This window comes from Citrus sinensis, chromosome 5 (genome assembly GCF_022201045.2).
Source record: "Citrus sinensis cultivar Valencia sweet orange chromosome 5, DVS_A1.0, whole genome shotgun sequence".
NCBI lineage: Eukaryota > Viridiplantae > Streptophyta > Magnoliopsida > Sapindales > Rutaceae > Citrus > Citrus sinensis.
Window position 1 is genome coordinate 5,362,950 of NC_068560.1, and position 6,000 is coordinate 5,368,949.

Sequence of the window (6,000 nt, forward strand, 5' to 3'; positions counted from 1 at the left end):
TTTACTATTTCACTTTCACGCTTTAATAATTACCCTTATTCAAGTCAATATTTCAACAAAGGGTTGTGGTTGATTTTAAAATAAAAAAAATTAGTTAAATAAATAAAAATAGAGGTTGTAATTTTTTGAAAAAGTTCACAAAATAGCCTCCTACCTCCTTTTATTAGCTACGCCAAAATAAAGAAAATTATCAAATAAGTGGATCTTAAAAAATTTACAAAACATTCTTTCTTTCTTTTTTTTTTTTCAAAATAGGCTCCATATTTATGTATTTTAGAGTTTAGAGTTTCACAACATTTATTTACCAGTACTGATATTTGAACATTAAGAATACGCCACTAAAACAAAAGTGAGGTTATTGTTTGTGATGGCACTATTCGTACTACAGTATTGTTGTTTCTATCTTGTGGTGCTAATTGCAAGAAATAGTGTACTAGCATGTGGAGTTTATTTCATCATGATATTCAAGAAAGAGTTGACACATTGACATAATATTTTTATTTATTTATTTCCATTTTGAGATGAATAAAGAAAATCTTCTTGTATATCTCAAGAGATCTTATCACACTTATATAATGAGCAAGTAATAATACACCCATCTTTTTATTTAATTAAACATAACATAGAAGAGTGACATTGTAATTCACCAGTGTGGTCAGAATTTCTCCCATATTAAGGGCCAATAAAAAGATCAAGATTATCATTCGCAATATCATCATCAATAACATTGAGTAAATATCTAATATGACAAGTCCCTCTAACTAACTGTTATTATCTGAAAAATTCATATTAGAAAACATAGTCATTTAGACGCTATTAAAACAAGAATTATAAATGATATTCTACTGAAATTAATTGGCCTAAAAGCTTGCGTAGGTACTTTCCATATTCTTCAAATCAGAAAGCTCTCTTCTTCCAAAAACAAAGCTTAAAATGTATTCAAGTTACTTTTGCGAGTTTTTGCTAGTTTCTGGTTTGGTAGAATGTGCCTGTATAGTATGTGTATACACATAAAATGAAGTAGGAGATAATAGTGCCAAGTTGGGTGATTGGAGCATAGTTAATTAATTACAAGGAAAACTAATAGTAATAATACATTAGAAAAATTTTTGTTTTATTAAGCATATATTTGATATTTAGATGTATATGTAGAGTGAAATTTCAATTTTTAAATTTTAAAGATGGGTTTAAAAATTAAATGGTTTTAGAGAGTATCTTAGTGGGTTTAAATAGCCCCACCCAATCACAAGATGTGGAAAAATTATATAATTAGCATAATTTTAAAATGATATATTAGATAGACCTGATCCAAATGCTCATCTAATCTAATCATTTTTAAGATTTGCCAAGTTGTTGAATACATGTCATTTTTTTAAAAGATGGGGCTCTAAAAATAGCTAGTACAAAACAGAGAGGGGGTAAGCCACCCTATACAAGTCATGGTACAGAAGAGGAGTAACACTAAATGGGGGACTAGAAAGATGATGAACACCTAGAGGAAAAGATAAAGCATAATTAGCGACATAGTTTGCTATTTAGTTCGCCTCACGATGGACGTGGTTAATGATAACATTCCAATTACGCTGGATAATCTCCTTGATAGACTGAATAAGAGAAGTGTACTCATTGATAATATCCATAGGCTTGTTAACCAGTTGAGTGATGCATAGGCTATCAATTTCCACCACCAGCCACTTTATCCCATGTTCCTATGCCAGTTTTAGACCTTGATATAAACCCCATAACTCAACCATCGTAACAAAACAATGCCCTATATTCATTCCAAAACCAAAGATCCAAACCCCATTATGATCACGAATTACACCACCAGCACTTGATGCTACTATTCGCTTACAAGCTCCATCGGTATTCAACTTACACCATGGCCAAGTGGGGGCCCTCCACACAATCCATCTCCAAAATCAATTAGAGAAGTTCAAAGGTTAACAAGAAGAGTTGCAGCCCTGAACCAATTTATTTCACGAGTGACAGGTAAATGCCTACCATTCTTCAAAACCCTTAGAGGGGGGAAAAGAAATGGTATGGGCAGAGGAATGTGAGAAAGCCTTCCAAGAGTTGAAGAGGTATCTGAGAAGTCCTCCAATTCTTTCTAAACCAATACTAGGAGAATATCTTTACTTATACTTGGCCATTTCAGACTCAGTAATAAGCTTAGAATTGATAAGAGAAGAAAGTAAGGTGTAAAAGCCAGTTTATTATGTGAGCCATGCATTCCTAAATGTCGAGACAAGGTATCTAACTATTAAAAAAAATGGCTTTAGCGCTAGCACTATCTGCCAGGAAACTAAGGCCTTATTTTAAAGCTCACACTATAGTGGTGCTAAAATACTAGACCTTGAGGCAGCTAATGCAACGACCAAAGGTGTCGGGAAGGTGGCGCGGTGGGTTGTAGAACTGGGAGAGCATAATATTAGGTACCGACCTAAAACAACAATTAAAGGGCAAGCAATTGTTGAGTGTTAGAAAGTGTATATTTATAAAGGAGAAAATCGTCATTTTACACTCCTAGTTTCACTAACATCCCCACTTTTATGTATTTAAGTCACTTGTGATTTAATTATATATATTGTATTATAATTAAGTATTTTCTATATTTTAGGGCCATCATGGTCATTTCACAATGAATGAGAGATCAGACAGTAGAACGAACATCACTTTTGAACTCAGGACAGTCGAAAACCTTAGGAGGAGTATAAAAGGAAAAACGGCACTGTTCACATGTACAGTACTGTCCATGTTACTGTTCACGACACTGTTCACATATACGGAACGATGACGTGGCATTGACTGATGACGTGACATTGACTGATGAGGTGTCACGATCCTATTGAACTAAAATTCTTATGTACTGTTGATCGGTGACATAGCAGCATGTTAGTGGACCGAAAATCGTGTGTATAGTACATGCATATACACGAAATTATTTATAACCAAACCACGTCACTATTCAAGTAGCCTCACTGTTCATACCGTGTTACTATTCAAACCGCGTGGTCAAACCACGTATTGTTGACACGTGGCGCAATCCTGAGCGTCCAAATTATTTTTAATTTGATTGTCATGATTCACTCAGTGTATCTATAAAAAGGGGGGTCCCCACCCTAATTTGACACCCCTAAATTCATGTTTGACCTCCATTTTTTATAATTCCTTCTCCATCTTGTATTTTCTATGCATTTTAATAAATTTCGATTTTATCCCTAATTCAATTATAAATAGCTAATTTTCTTTCAAGCTTGGGTTGAAGGTGAAGTCTCAACATGTGCCATGGGTTTTATTTGGTAAATTTACTTTCTCATCCTCTCTAATTAATATGGATGTTTTGACTTTTCACTGACAGATAGTAACAATCTTGTCTAGATACCGCACTGGTTTAACCGGCTCCCTAATATAAGGTTATTACTATTTGACACGATAAGCGATTAGCACCATTTTTATTCGAGTGTGGTTCATGAGGTGTGAAAACCCCCCTCATAATTTAATTAGCACTAATAAGGAATATTAAGCCCATGGTGCATGTTGATGCAAATCCAGATACCAAAGTGCTTCAATTTTAATAGATTTAACTTCAATTTATTCCTGCTATTTTAATTTAAATTTTAGGACAATCTAAATCACTTCCACCACAAATTCAATCACCCACTTAGAAAATTAACTCTACACACAATTAAAATCCACCTCTTCGTGGGATCGACACTCGTTACCATTAATCTAGTCTACAATAGATTCGTGCACTTGCGAGTTCAATAAAATTTACACAACAAGTTTTTGGCGCTGTTATCGAGGAGGTAAGTTATTTTAATTCGTAGAATTAATTTTTGTAAATAATTGATTTTAGTTGTTTTCTTGTAATTTTTTTCTTATTAAAAAAAAGTGAATCTACATTTAGAGGTAAGAATTTCTTTTCTTTTTCCCTTCTTTAAAATTCGGTAATTTAATTTTCAAGTTATTTTTCTTTGTAATTTTTCGTTTATCTTATTAATTCATTTTTAGTAAATTTATTTCACGTATTTTTTTAGTGTATTTTCATAGAAATGTTATAACAGCGTGATAAGATTAGTACCGTAATTTCTCTTTCTTCTTTATTTTAATAATTTTGTTCTCATTTCTTTTTATATTCTTTGCGTGCATGGTCAAAGGTCACTATTACCTAATTTTGAGCCTATAGATTTTGAACTGGAAAAAACACTTCGCACACACAAACACGTTGCAATTAAAAATAAAATTAAAATGGATTTGCAGCAACAACAAGCACCACAGGAGAGGCCATTTAAGGACTACTTCAATCCCTTAGTTAACTTGAGCATATCATGCATAAAATACCCAAATGTAACTGTTAGGAGTTTTGAGTTAAAAGCTGGCGTGCTAAATTGTCTCCCAACATTTTATAGCCTAGAAAATGAGGACCTATATAATCATCTGAATGATTTTTATGTTGTTTGTCAAACTTTTAAATATGTGAATTTTTCAGATGATGATGTTAAACTCAGATTATTCTCATTTTCTTTAAAGGATAGAGCTCGTTCATGTTCAATACATTGTCTGCTAATAGTATTACATCATCGGAGTAAATGGTAACAAAATTTTTGAATAAATATTTCCTAGTGCATAAAACCAATGATATTTGCAGGGAAATTTCAGAGTTTACCCAGAGAGAAGACGATCAGTTTTTCGAAGCATGGGAACAATTCAATGGGCTACTTTTAAAGGGTCAACTTCATGGGTATGAGAAATGGCACCAATGTTAATACTTTTTGGAGGAATTATTGCCACATGTACAAGAATGGCTAATGGCAACAAGTGGAGGATAGCTAATGTCAAAAAGTGCATAAGAGATTTGGGATTTCTTCCAGCGACAAGCGGATAATTCCCAACAACGGAGTCGATCACTCAAGAATACTAAAAGAATTAAAGGAGTGAATGAGGTTCACATTGGCGAGTCAAGTTCAGAAATTAATGAAGTCAAAGCGATAATTGAAGGTCCTTCTTGACAAATAGTATCTTTAATGACTACTAAATCAACAGAGCCACATGACCATGACTCATACTCAGATCAAGCCAATGCCATAGGTGTAATGAGAAAACCATTAAACCATAACCCATATTCTAACACATATAACCCTGGATGGAGAGACCACCCCAATTTTTTTGGTCTCAAGGATTCCAACAGAATGGACCAGCAGCTCCAGTTCCACCAATGCAACCAATTCCTGAAGTTCCTCAAGCCTTTCAGCCACCATTTAGACCATATAATCAGAACCAGAATTACTCTCAACCCAAACCATGGGAGGATGCATTTTAGAATTTCAAAAATCTTATTCACTCCACGATTGAACAACAGAACCATATCATTGATGAACTACGAAATGAGATGAGAGCAAGCTTCAACTCACGAGCTCAATCAGTTTCAAACCTCAAGAAGATGGTGGGATAGCTTGCCTCTTTAGTTCAAACTTTGATAATGACTGTTGAGAAAGAAAATTTCCAAGTCAACCAGTGTCTAATCCTAAAGGAGTGCATAAAGTAAGTGTCAGTTCACCACAGCAGCATGGAGAGGTCAAAGCAATCATGACTTTGTGAAAAGGGAAAGAAGTCGACAACAAAGTGGAGACGCCAGTGTCAAAAACAACTCAAATTGTGCTTGTGAATTTTAAGGACTCATCATCAGAGGAGAGAAAAGAAACCAACCCACGAGAATACGTTCCTAATGCTCCATTTCCTTAGAGGTTAGCTAAAGGAAAGAAGGAAAAATCCATAGATGAGAGTTTTGAAATCTTTAAACAGGTAAGTATTAACATCCCTTTACTTAATGCTATAAGACAAGTGTCATCTTATGCCAAGTTTCTTAAAGACCTTTGTACTAAAAAGAGAACATTGATGTTCAAAAAAAGGCATTTTTAACAGAAAATATTAGCTTTATACTCCAACATAAAATTTCTCTAAAATACAAAGATCCAGACTCCCTCACTATCTTATGTA